Genomic DNA, 14,825 nt, shown 5'->3' with positions numbered 1-14,825 from the left:
GCGGAACTATGGCACTGAGGCGTTGTAAATATGGGTGTCGGGCTAAGAGGAGCAGCGAAACTTAATAGACTTTGCAGAGGTGCATCTGAAGCTGACAATTACCCGGTAAGTTTAGTGCAAGATATGCAAAATATTTAAAGTGTTAAGGATATGAACGTACTCAGCTGCTCACTATTTTATATCGGAAGAAATTGACTAATTGCACCGTAAACTGAGGTGCAAGAGCTACTGGGATGACGTTATTCTAAATAAAATCTCATAATGACACTCACATGCATGCGTTTAAGAAATCGTTCACGCCAACAATCGTACAAACATACCGTCGTTTGGCGATCGAACAGACTCCCGTATGGACGACATAGTGGTATGCATCCCTGGCGTAGAGAAACTACTGAAATAGTTAAAAACAAAAAAATCCGCCAGTTCCGGGTGAAACTCCAATTCGATTTTATAAAGAGTAATCTACGGCATTGTTCCCATTACCTAAAAGGAACCCTTTGAGTGCGAGATCGCAATCCGAGTCTTTAATAAGGCTCATTTGGAATTGTTGTGTTAACAATTATGGCAGGAAAAATACTAGCTGCTGATAATTCACAGTGTGCATCAGGAGGGCGACAGAAACTGAGTGTCCGGGAGGTGCAGAGATCACCTTCCTATGCGCTATATGTATTACATTTCTCAAAATGGACATGGTTGACATTCGAGAAGTGATCGAAACTAACCATTAACTTCTACTATGAACACTGAATGAAAAAATAGTGCCTCACAGTGAGCACAAAGATTGAGTCACAAAGGTCGAAGGCGAACTCCTTGGGAGTTAGAAACCATGCACTATGTTCAGCCAGGTATCCATTCTTAAAAAATGTGTATAGAACCGTATTGGCGTTTGGTGTAACGGGGTGATGAGAACTGATGAAATGTAATAGCATGCAAGAGAATGCGAAACACAGTCGTGAAACTGGCTATCCTTTAAGCTGAGATAATGTGTTTACAGGCATGGAAAAAACAAATACCTAGAGGATGAATTTATCCAGTGGTTCCAGGCGGTAGGAAACGAAGTGTCATACACTATTCTGGACAGACAGTTTATCTTAAAGTAGTAAGATTTCTATACGCAGACCCGGAAAAAGCAAAAGCTACTTGTTTTTGTAGTGTTGGCAGAAGAGCCAACACTGTTTTTCTAGAGGAGGCCGAAATGCACGCGTTTAATTACACGCTGACTGGCGTGAGGTCTGGAACAGGACAATATCTTGAGAATTATAAATAAAGTACGTAGATGATGTAATACTTAACTTTAATCCACAATTGTAGAACATCTCTCGTTACGGTACATGCTTCATAATATTAATTATCAATTGAATACGGCGCCTTGCTAGGTCGTAGCAAATGTAGCTGAAGGCTATGCTAACTATCGTCTCGGCAAATGAGAGCGTAGTTGTCAGTGAACCTTTCCTTGCAAAGTCGGCTGTACAACTGGGGCGAGTGCCAGTACGTCTCTCTAGACCTGCCGTGTGGTGGCGCTCGGTCTGCGATCACTGACAGTGGCGACACGCGGGTCCGGCGTATACTAATGGATCGCGGCCGATTTAAAGGCTACCACCTAGCAAGTGTGGCGTCTGGCGGTGACACCACAGTTTTTATCAGCTATTGGCCAAAAGCAGTGCTCGTGCTACCGTTGTAGTTCTCTTACGTCCAATGTTCCACTCTTGCTTGATCTGACGTAAATATTCCATATCGACCTTACAAAATCAAGCACACGACAAAGAACCGTAGGGGGCACAGCACCTGCAGCTCCTCACCGCTAAATAAATAAATTTCCTGCAAATTTATCATATAGACTAACCGCGGCATTATTTTATACGGATGCGTTAAGGCACTGATGTTAGTTGATCTTGACACAACTATCTTGGTACCACTGATTTCCAGAGCTCCTGCCATATGCATTTCCTCGTTGAACCCCGGTCAGAGTTAAAAACAAATTCCTTACACAAGGATGGGATAACGTTATTTATCTCATCTACAAATTTTCGTACCCAATCCGCAGTTTGGTGTGCATCGTAAGTTGACGCTTTGTTTGAAATTTCCCTATCTTACGTCTTCGAATTCTGTAGCACTGTTTGAAGTTACGCAACCATCAACTGCTTCGCGTGAAATCACTGTAGTCAATGTCGCACAGAGTTTGATGTGCATAACTTTGTACGTCACCACCATGCACAGCGTGTAAATTGTATCGAGCATCCTTGAAACGTGCAAACTCCTGTTTTTGTAACAAGTGAGCGCTGTCCTCCCATGAATATCTGTAGCTTTTCTCATGAACTACACGATCGTACTGCTGCAGACTTTTTCGAAGTCTGTTCATAATTATGCCTTTTACTATATTGCGGACGAACTTCTATGTATCTAAATATGTTTACTACCCGCTCCTGTTACAACGATTGTCCTTTACTACGCTTCACTGAAGACGGGATTTGGTGTTCCCTATCCTACAAGGATGATGAAGTACTTGGTTCCTGTTGCCACCAATGGCAACAGGGCAACAGGGGGCGGGACTGATGAGCACATCATGAGGCTACGAAGCATAGTTGAGCGTCTTATTCGACGGTTAACTCACAGTAGTGTTAGAGTGCTGCTGGTGTTCATAGGAAGCAGAACAATGGCAACGACAGACAAAGAAAAAATTTCATTACATCTACTACAACAGTTGCCGATGTTGGTATTTCCTCAGAAAGGAGAAGAGACAGATCAAATATTAGCTTCTCAGCAAGACAGTTTCCGTGCCGTCGCTTGTTGGTCGGCTCTAGTAGCAGCTGGTAATTTCCAGTCAACGTTGCTGAGCGTTACGGAGATGTTTAATAAACTCAAGTGGCAGACTCTGCAAGAGAGGCGCTCTGCATCGCGGTGTAGCTTGCTCGCCAGGTTTCGAGAGGGTGCGTTTCTGGATGAGGTATCGAATATATTGCTTCCCCCTACTTATACTTCCCGAGGAGATCACGAATGTAAAATTAGAGAGATTAGAGCGCGCACGGAGGCTTTCAGACAGTCGTTATTCCCGCGAACCATACGCGACTGGAACAGGAAAGGGAGGTAATGACAGTGGTACGTAAAGTGCCCTCCGCCACACACCGTTGGGTGGCTTGCGGAGTATCAATGTAGATGTAGATGTAGATGTAGAAGATGAGTTAGTGGAATGTGTGGAGCCTTATAAGCTCGACTGTGCGGAATATGTACATGAGGATTACGGTGATGACGATAATGCTTAACGAGTGGATACGATACTAAAACATAGTTGGAGCCCCTCCACGCCCACACCTCCATGATGGCCAACTGAAAATTTCTACTGTCATCCCTGCATAGGGGTTAGTTTTCACTAGAGTGAGGTGTTGTAGGATGTGAGTACTGCGATGTTTGCGTACGTCTGGATAAGGTTAAGCATTAATACGCGCTCATCTGGAGATAGATTGGGTCGAAGTCGAACGAAGGGTAGCGGTTTGAAGGGCAGAGGAAAAGAAGCGCCAAGGCAAAAGCCAAGGGAAAAAGACCTCTGCGATTGTTATGTCGGGTGGTAAGATCGGTAACGGATGTCCTGCTGCCTGCGATAGATCTTGCAAGGGTAGGATTTGTTAGTAGTGGGTATCATGCAGGTCGATACCTTTGACGCTGCGCGGTGCTGTTGCTCGGCGGCCGCCGCTGGGTTCCGGTGTTGAACTCTCGATCAGCGTCTGCAACAGTTATGTTTATCATCGTTTTTGTGTCCGATAGGTCACATATCGGATGCACAGTGTAGGGTAATGTTGGCGATTTGTTTGTACGTCGGTGGGCGAGCTCGTCAGTTCCGTGCCGTCGCTTGTTGGTCGGCTCTAGTAGCAGCTGGTAATTTCCAGTCAACGTTGCTGATATGCAGGGGCTTGCGTGTCTTTGCTCGCTTATGCTTCCACCTATGGTTGTGATGAATATGTTAGCGGCTCGAAGACTTCTTAAGTAGTAAAACCCAATATGTTAGCCTCGTTGGCGAGTGTTCGTCAGAGACAAGGTTAGCGCCAGCAGTGCTCCAGGGAAGGATGACAGGCTACTTTTATTTCCTATGTACATAAACGATCTGGCGAACAGGGTGGGTAGCAATCTGTGGTTATTTCCTGTTGAAACTGCGTGTACGGGAAGCTGAGTGTCTGTAGCAAGATGCACGATGACATAGACAAAATTTCTAGTTGGTGTGATGAACAACCGGTAATTTAAAATATAGAAAAAATGTCAATTACTTCGATTAATAGGAAATATAAATCCGTAATGTTAGGATTCAGCGTTAGTAGTGTCTTGCTTGACACAGCCACGTCGTTTCAGTATGTGTACATAACGTTGGAAAGCCATATGAAATGGAACAATCATGTAATGTGGTAGGAATGACGAATAGTCGACTTAGACTTTTTGGAGACTTTTAAGGCGTGTGATTCATGTATAAGGGAGACAGCACATAGGACAATAGAGTGGCTTGTTCTTGAGTACTGCTCGACTGTTTGGGATCTGTACCAGGTCCGATTAAAGAAAGGCATCGATGCAATTCAGAGGCGGGCTTCTAGGTTTCTTGCTGGTAGGTTCGAACAATACGCAAGTGTTACAGAGATACTTCTGGAACTTAAATGGGAATCGCTGGAGGGAAGGCGATGTTCCTTTCGTGGAAGACTATTTAGTAAATTTATAGAGCCAGCATTTGAAGCTGACTGCAGAACGATTCTACCGCTGTCAACATACGTTTCGCATAAGGACCACGAATAAAAGACAACGGAAATTAGGGCTTATACGGAGGCGCATAGACAGTCGTCTTTCCCTCGCTGTATTTGTGGGTGCAGCAAGAAATGAAATCATTAATAATGTGGAATAGCGTGTCCTCCACTATGCACCATACTGTGGCTGGCGGAGTATACATGTAAATGAATATGGAGATGTAGTTATAAACTTGAAAAGGAATTGGAAGGTCACATTCTTACATCAGAAGAGATGGAATTTTGTTTAAGCTTGTCGAAAATGAGAAAATTTGCGTTCGGTATTGCAGAATCTCTCCATTGGCAAAAGATTCCGGAATAGTCCCCCATTCGGATCTCCGGGAGGGGACTGGCAAGGGGGAGGTTACCATGAGAAAACGATTGAATAATCAACGAAAGGATAACGTTCTACGAATCGGGGTGTGGAATGTCAGAAGCTTGAACGTGGTAGGGAAACTAGAAAATCTGAAAAGGGAAATGTAAAGGCTCAATCTAGATATAGTAGGGGTCAGTGAAGTGAAGTGGAAGGAAGACAACGATTTCTGGTCAGATGAGTATCGGGTAATATCAACAACAGCAGAAAATGGTATAACAGGTGTAGGATTCGTTATGAATAGGAAGGTAGGGCAGAGGGTGTGTTACTGTGAACAGTTCAGTGACCGGGTTGTTCTAATCAGAATCGACAACAGACCAACACCGACAACAATAGCTCAGGTATAAATGCCGACGTCGCAAGCTGAAGATGAACAGATAGAGAAAGTGTATCAGGATATTGAAAGGGTAATGCAGTATGTGAAGGGGGACGAAAATCTAATGGTCAAGGGCGACTGGAAAGCAGTTGTAGGGGAAGGAGTAGAAGAAAAGGTTACAGGAGTATATGGGCTTGGGACAAGGAATGAAAGAGGAGAAAGACTAATTGAGTTCTGTAACAAGTTTCAGCTAGTAATAGCGAATACCCTGTTCAAGAATCACAAGAGGAGGCGGTATACTTGGAAAAGACCGGGAGATACGGGAAGATTTCAATTAGATTACATCATGGTCAGACAGATATTCCGAAATCAGATGCAGGATTGTAAGGCGTACCCAGGAGCAGATATAGACTCAGATCACAATATAGTAATGATGAAAAGTAGGCTGAAGTTCAAGACATTAGTCAGGAAGAATCAATACGCAAAGAAGTGGGATACGGAAGTACTAAGGAATGACGAGATACGTTTGAAGTTCTCTAACGCTATAGATACAGCAATAAGGAATAGCACAGTAGGCAGTACAGTTGAAGAGGAATGGACATCTCTAAAAAGGGCCATCACAGAAGTTGGGAAGGAAAACATAGGTACAAAGAAGTTAGCTGCGAAGAAACCATGGGTAACAGAAGAAATACTTCAGTTGCTTGATGAAAGGAGGAAGTACAAACACGTTCCGGGAAAATCAGGAATACAGAAATACAAGTCGCTGAGGAATGAAATAAATAGGAAGTGCAGGGAAGCTAAGACGAAATGGCTGCAGGAAAAATGTGAAGACATCGAAAAAGATATGATTGTCGGAAGGACAGACTCAGCATACAGGAAAGTCAAAACAACCTTTGATGACATTAAAAGCAACGGTGGTAACATTAAGAGTGCAACTGGAATTCCACTGTTAAATGCAAAGGAGAGAGCAGATAGGTGGAAAGAATACAGTGAAAGCCTCTATGAGGGTGAAGATTTGTCTGATGTGATAGAAGAAGAAACAGGAGTCGATTTAGAAGAGATAGGGTATCCAGTATTAGAATCGGAATTTAAAAGAGCTTTGGAGGACTTACGGTCAAATAAGGCAGAAGCGATAGATAACATTCCATCAGAATTTCTAAAATTATTGGGGAAAGTGGCAACAAAACTACTATTCACGTTGGTGTGTAGTATATGTGAGTCTGGCGATATACCATCTGACTTTCGGAAAAGCATCATCCACACAATTCCGAAGACGGCAAGAGCTGACAAGTGCGAGAATTATCGCACATTCAGCTTAACATCTCATGCATCGAAGCTGCTTACAAGAATAATATACAGAAGAATGGAAAAGAAAATTGGGAATGATCTAGGTGACGATCAGTTTGGCTTTAGGAAAAGTAAAGGGACGAGAGAGGCAATTCTGACGTTACGGCTAATAATGGAAGCAAGGCTAAAGAAAAATCAAGACACTTTCATAGGATTTGTCGACCTGGAAAAAGAGTTCGACAGTATAAAATGGTGCAAGCTGTTCAAGTTTCTGAAAAAAGTAGGGATAAGCTGTAGGGAGAGACGGGTCATATACAATATGTACAACAACCAAGAGGGAATAATAAGAGTGGACGATCAAGAACGAAGTGCTCGTATTAAGAAGGGTGGAAGACATGGTTGTAGCCTTTCGCCCCTACTCTTCAATCTGTACATCGAGGAAGCAATGATGGAAATAAAAGAAAGCTTCAGGAGTGGAATTAAAATACAAGGTGAAAGGATATCAATGATACGATTCGCTGATGACATTGCTATCCTTAGTGAAAGTGAAGAAGAATTAAATGATCTGCTGAACGGAATGAACAGTCGAATGAGTACACAGTATGGTTTGAGAGTAAATCGGAGAAAGACGAACGTAATGAGAAGTAGTAGAAATGAGAACAGCGAGAAACTTAACATCAGGATTGATGGTCACGAAGTCAATGAAGTTAAGGAATTCTGCTACCTAGGCAGTAAAATAACCAATGACGGACGGAGCAAGGAGGACATCAAAAGCAGACTCACTATGGCAAAAAAGGCATTTCTGGCCAAGAGAGGTCTACTAATATCAAATACCGGCCTTAATATGAGGAAGAAATTTCTGAGGATGTACGTCTGGAGTACAGCATTGTATGGTAGTGAAACATGGACTGTGGGAAAACCGGAAGAGAAGAGAATCGAAGCATTTGAGATGTGGTGCTATAGACGAATGTTGAATATTAGGTGGACTGATAAGGTAAGGAATGAGGAGGTTCTACGCAGAATCGGAGAGGAAAGGAATATGTGGAAAACGTTGATAAGGAGAAGGGACAGGATGATAGGACATCTGCTAAGACATGAGGGAATGACTTCCATGGTACTAGAGGGAGCTGTAGAGGGCAAAAACTGTAGAGGAAGGCAGATATTGGAATACGTCAAGCAAATAATTGAGGACGTAGGTTGCAAGTGCTACTCTGAGATGAAGAGGTTAGCACAGGAAAGGAATTTGTGGCGGGCCGCATCAAACCAGTCAGTAGACTGATGAAAAAAAAAAAGAAAAGAAAACCGGTTTGCCACAGAATTTCATCGCCGAAGAAGCCATGGCAAAACGTGGGATGAAGTTGCCCATCCAAGAAATATCGCCAAAATCTGTGGGATAGGGAGATTAAAGCTCCAAGCAAAACTTCAAGACGTAGCCAAGGAGCCTATATGCTGACAATCATCCCATGCAAAGAAAAGTAAGGCGAAGCGAGGGAGAAGAAGTCTACAATCACCGCTATATCTCACAAAAGAAGTTGTTTTGAAAATTCTGCCGGAACGACACCACAGGATTTCATCCTCAGAACAAAGTACTGGTGTAGCAAGTTGTGCGCGGAAGATGGAATGGAGGAAATGGGGAGATGCATGGAACTGAAAATGCTGATTTACGGATAGTTTGTAGGGGCGGGAAAAGATGAGGAAAAACTTACGTTCCAATGGCGGCGGAATATGATGTGAGAACTATAATATGGAACTACTCCTTAAACTTAGACCTGCAGATGTCTTTAACCTCAGGAACATATTTTGTCAGTGTTGTACAAATTATGAACTCACCGCCAAAATTTAGGAAACCAGATTCGTAATTTTTACCCCTTGGTGTCGTTTAGAAAATTACGTGTAGAGTGTTAAGTTTTCTGAGAATTTCCATTCTTTGAATCAGATGCCTAGAACATCATCCTACATTTGACGATGGCAATGTTTAAGTAATTTTGTAATTGAGTGTTCAGGATATATCAAACAAAACCTCATAAATGATATAATTTTGGACTTTCTCCCCTACATATTCTCACTGTGATCGTTAATACCTTTGCAGCAAGACAAAGCACAGCTGTTATTCGTTTGTTGTTATTTACATAGTCTGTGCATAGTGAACGCTTGAGTATTACGAATGTCATGTGGATCAAAAGACTTTCGCGAGGCACCAGGAAGGTGGTAAGCGTTCAGAACTCACATACCAACACGACAAATAATTAGTGTTTTCGGAAGCAATTTTAATCTGGCGACACACTCCGTATGAGATGTTAAGAAAAACCATCACAGATATATTTCAGGAGCGTTAACTACGCCACAGCCTGTTTCTGTCTAAATGAACATCTGAAGGTCACTAATTCTCACGAAGTAGCAGACGTCTGCCACATTGTAAGTCACCTAAAGAAGTTCATTTGGATCGAAACCGACTGATCTCACCTGAAACACAGACACGGTTTTTTTTATCAACATTTATATTATTCAGCCGTGGAGGCATATAATTATCATGTTTACGATACCGTTCATTACGTACATAAATAAATATTTAGTCGATCATGGGCAATATCGAGATCCGTTTCCAGTATTGTTATGTTTTCTAATCGATGTGCACGCGACGTGGAGGAGAGGACAAGTTCATTTTGAGAGGTACAGTTTCAAAACCAAATAGAGCTGCGGTTGTTTCGGCGCGACTCCATGAGATCGCTTTGAGCGATCGTACCTGCTGCACGATCGTGTGAATCGGCGTGCGAGACCAGCTAGGCACGGCGAAAGAGAATGAGGCACACGACGGATAGAGTGACGAGTATAGTACTGGCAGTACTACAGAGCCACGAATATCAGTGCGGACCAAGAGGTACAAACAAGCAAGCGGGCGGGATGGATTCGGCCAGGCACCTGGAGGGCCGTCGTGTAATCAACAGGCGATAAGAACAGGCTGCTGGTCGCATGGTGGAAGTACGGAACACGTCGTACTCCGCGCTATTCAACAACCTGTTCCAGTCGTTTATTGTAATGATTTTTTTATCTTGCCCTGACTGAGGGGATATAAGTCTTTTACTGAATATTTCTTGTTTTTTGGAACTGGACTTTAACAAAGTGCTCCTCTACGTTTCTAAATTGTTAAAACTCCCTGATACGCAATAGTTAGAAAGAGTGAATACTTTGCGTGTAAATTTTGCTTGCCTGACTATAACGTACAGAAATTCATTACTAATGTATTTCACAAGGACGTCCTCCGAGAAGTTCGTCAATGTATTGATAAGTTCCGCCACCGTGCTTTTAGATTATATCCACTATAGATGCTGCCGTAAGTCAATGGATAAATTTATATTTTTAAATAAAAATTTTCCTTGACCTTCGAAAGGATAAACAGAAGATCTGTGTTTCATATGCCGATGATGGAGATCATTAAGACACGTAGAAAAAGCCAGTATTGCCGAAATTGCAGTAGAATGTCGGCCATGTCCTTGGACAAATGTTTGCAGATCACAAATTACGCGTGAATACAGGATGCATAGCCTCAACCTCAGTAAGGCGTAATGAGGCTGCTTCACCTGGGCCTTTCAAATGTCGAAGACCACGCTTGTAACCGCCCATCAACGCTTCGGCTGTGTGCCCACTTAGTTTTTCCTGATGTGCCGTAACTATAACAGCTCCATTGAACAACTCGCCTCCACTGTTAGTGATATAGACTTTTATTTACTCTGTTGTATGTATCTTTCAACTTTCTGGGAAGGTGAGAAAACCACTACACTTTCAGGAAACTGCTCTCCGCATCTTACTGAACATCGAAGGGGTTTTTAGCAGTACAATCTTCGAATCCATGGCAGGAAAGAGTCCGCAAGGAGCAGTTCCGTCTGCACTTATTTGGAATCTAACAGTGAAAGAGCTCAGCAAGAGTTAAATACTTGAGGTTACTTTTACCAAGGGTACACAAACAACTTAGTTGTTTTAACACTTGGAAAATTTCCTAGTAGAATTTGAACAACGGCACAATGCGCACTGAACATTGTGCACAACTGTAGCAGGAAAGAGAATATGAGGTTCAGTCTCAAGAAAACTAATTCATCGGAGTTAAGAGGAAGAATATACGAAACACGCACTCTAAAACTCTTCTACGAAACTCTATCAGTAGAGGGGACAGTGAAATATCTGGACCTTACCAAGAATAAGAAACTGTCTGGGATCTCACACGTAAGGAATATGTGTTACAAGGCGAAAGGTACTGTTTTGTGTACTAGAAGGGCCTGTAGTAAAAACTAGAGTCCAAGCCCCAGTTATTCGGCTGCAGTATGATGGAATAAAGTACACCAGAAGATGGTTCCTAAGAAGTCTGGCAATGTTCTGATAATGACCTGCTTAGCCATAACAGTCAGAATTAGCAGCAAATCCATAATGGTTCAGATGGCTCTAAGCACTATGGGACTTAACCTGTGAGGTCACCATTCCCGTAGACTTGGAGCTACTTAAACCTAACTAACCTAAGGACATCAAACACATCCATGCCCGAGGCAGGACTCGACCCTGCGACCGTAGCAGCAGCGCAGTTCTGTATTGAAGCGCCTAGAACCGCCACAGCGGCCAGCAGCACATCCATAGGTGGGATGGAGATCATGCCGGACATGCCCCATTACATCTTTGGGTTACAATGGGGGCGGCAACAGGGGCATACGGTTCAAGTCTGGTAATAACAGGAAATCAAAAGTCCCACACCAGTGTAGTGAATGTGGTAAATCTAGAAAAGATCAGGGAAATTCTGGATGACCATACAACAACAATCAGCTGCTTCAACAAACTTTTCAAGGTAATACGTGGAAGTAGGGAACAGAAGTAGAACGTACCTCGATACCAATTGGGAAACGTACTCTCGTTTACTGGCTGATCGAAAACAGACGAAGGTGCTGGGGTCGGAGTGCACAGCGTACAGCCCAGAATAGAAAGATCAGTCTCTCTCTTGGGATGCTGGCCGCGGTATGTGCCATCATATTGTGCGCGGAGTACAATCTACACACGTGCGACAAGAATCGTCGCATCTAGTTTCATTCAGGCACCCAAGCAGCTCTGTAATCTCTATCAGCCCTTTCAGCGAGGTCAAAGATCGTTGCAGAGTAGAATGAAATGCTTATGAGACTAATGGAAAGTATAAAGGTAAACCTTCTGTGAGTCCCTGCGTACTAAGAAGTCGATGGCAATGAATGAATTGGCAGGCAGGTCAGGGCAGTACGACGACTCCATTTGTTGGAGCGCAAAGAATCCTGACCATCCCTAAGGCAAAGTTAAGCACAAAACTACTTAGCTCGATTGGGAGGCAAAACTCACAATGTTGGACTAAGGTCTAATAAGAGATACATGGCGAGATAATGCTGTCAAAGGCGTTTTTCAAGAGAAGGTCCTAAATCCTGGGTATGAACCGGAGACATATTAAACTAATGGTAGACTGATAACTGTCCGTGGATTGATGTCTGTAAGTTCAGACTGCGTGGTGTAGGAGATGAAACCGCACCACATTTAATTTTTTAATACGAAGTGTTTGAGTCAAAAATAATTCTGGTCATTATCTCCCGATAATTTTTTCCTAATAAAGAGATTCGTTCAGTGGTTTCAGTGGCTGGTCGTAAAGTGTCTTTGAGACTTTGTTCCGTGCGAATTGTCCAGTTCTTAGCAGTTTCAAAATCTGGTGAATTGAATTGCCTCCTGTGCCTTGATTATTTTCAATTTTGGCGACATGTAACTGTGTAAAGCACATTTTAAGTTTGCGTGCAACATTAACCTATATATCTTCAGATAAATGGCGGGATTGTTCATTTTTCTTTACTTTTCTTGATGTGGACTCATTTTCTTCAATCTATATAGTCAGAGTGATGATTGTTCTCTGAATTTCAACAAATGTAAGGTATAAACTCAAAATAATGCACGAACGTACGAAACAAACAATTTATCAGCTGTAGCCGAATGTCCAGGATCATGACACCTTCACCACAAGAGATTAGGCCAGATTCAGACTTGTTCAATATTATCAGTCTCCGCTTCTCAGACGCAGCAGAAATAAAGTACAGATAAAATAACAAAGAGAAACAAGAGATGAAATGGTTTCACGTCCAACAAACGAAATCGGTACTTCAACTCTGAATGTAGCTTCTGAATATTACGTTACAGATAAACCAGTTACTGCTGGTAAACCATTCAGGGTGTGAGGTCGTGGGTCAAGAAACTATTCTGTTCCTAACGTTTCGTCTAGGACTGCGCTGGCATCTTCATAAGGGCTCCTCCGCTGATTCTTGCCGACTCGGCAAGACACAAAGGAGGAGAGCCTCTGAGGAGGTCCAGCGCAGTCCTGAACGAAACGTTAGGAACAGAAGAGTTTCTTGCGCCAAGACCTCACATCCCGAAAGATTTACCAGCAGCTATGTCACCCGGTCGTGAATGCCATCGTCTAAAACCAGTTATTTTTATGGATCGAGTATGTTTGGAACTAACAGTAATTCAGAAATGGATAAGAGATGGCAGTACCGTACAACAAAGTTGCATATATTCATCGAACGAGCTACCTGTTGAGGATGTAAAATTAATCACTTGGAAAAAAATGGAGCATACGGTAAAATTTCCTAAGAAAAGATCTAATGAATTGTGGAAAGCATTTTATTGAATCACGCGGAGGCAATTAAGGTACCTCTAGTGGTAAAAATGGTAAAGGTGTATCTACTGATGACCAACGGCCTTGCCGCAGTGGTAACACCGATTGCCGTCAGATCGCAGAAGTTAAGCGCAGTCGGGCATCGCCAGCTCTTGGAAGGCTCACTATCTGGTCTGCCGAGTGCTGTTGGCAAGCGGGGTGCACTCAGCCTTTGGGAAGCGAATTCAGGAGCTGCTTGACTAGAAGTAGCGGCACTTGCCATGAAATCTGACAACTGTTGGGAGAGTGGTGAGCTGACATCCGCATCCGGTGACGCCTAAGACAGAGGATAGTAAGTTGTCCAGTCAGTACCACTGGGCTTCCTAGGCCTGTTCCCACGGTGACTTTTTGTTTTTACTGAGAGACCGTGTACTGTCTAGGAACCTTTCACAAATAATAAAAAAAATGTGAGTGGAATCACTAAAGTAAGAAATATTTTGTAATAACAGCTGAACCATTATGGAAAAGCAGTGACTAGTCTACAGAGACTAAGACGCCGTCGTACAAGTACACTATAAAGCTGAGAGGAAAATGCGTACAATTCTTGACCGAAGAGATAGCCGTATCAGACGAGCCATATAAACATCCAAAAGGTATTTACTGCTGTTGTGAAGATTACAAGTTACGTACTTTCAACGTTAAGACGTTGAGATGTGGAGAATTTTATCTCGGAGGTGACCAACTGATTTGGAGACGACGTATACAGATAATAATATATAGTATTCATGCATGGATCTTGTTATTTTATGAACTTCCTGAAGGTGCGTTCTGATACTTCAGTTAAGGGTTCCACCTTATACTCATAATAACAGTGGAACTGCTAAGATTAATAAGACAAGACTTTCACTTGTCAGCTTCCTTATATAAGTAGTTGGACAACGCCGATCCTAGTCCAAATTATATTAGCTTAAGATTTTAATGTTCCACATAGATGAAGGCTTTACAGCGATCAATTGCAATGATTAGCTTTCTTGGCATTACTGCATAACGAGGTTTAACGTAGTATGACAAATTCACAGTATTGCTTCTTATGTTGTTGTTAGATGTTAATTACATTTCAGATTCTCGTAATTAATAGCAGACTTATTTCATATTTGTTACATTTGATATTGGTGACTGAGCTTCACCGAAACTATTAATGTAAATTGTCTCTAATTTACTGTAGCTTGACTACGGAACTGAAGTCAATATAGTGAGCGTATGGTAGTCGAAGTTATCACCTACTGTCCAAAACAGCTGATGCTTGCAGACACACAGATGAAGATAACCATTCGTTTGACAAGAAGACTGAATTTACTATGAGGTAAAGTGCTAGAGGTAAGAAACACTTCTCAGACTTCTAAAAATATAAATGGTTTTTGCAAAGAGATAAATGATAAGACACTAGATAAAATG

This window comes from Schistocerca serialis, chromosome 8, assembly GCF_023864345.2.
Source record: "Schistocerca serialis cubense isolate TAMUIC-IGC-003099 chromosome 8, iqSchSeri2.2, whole genome shotgun sequence".
NCBI classification, from domain to species: domain Eukaryota; kingdom Metazoa; phylum Arthropoda; class Insecta; order Orthoptera; family Acrididae; genus Schistocerca; species Schistocerca serialis.
The sequence above is the reverse complement of the archived record's forward strand: the minus strand, read 5'-3'. Positions refer to the sequence as shown.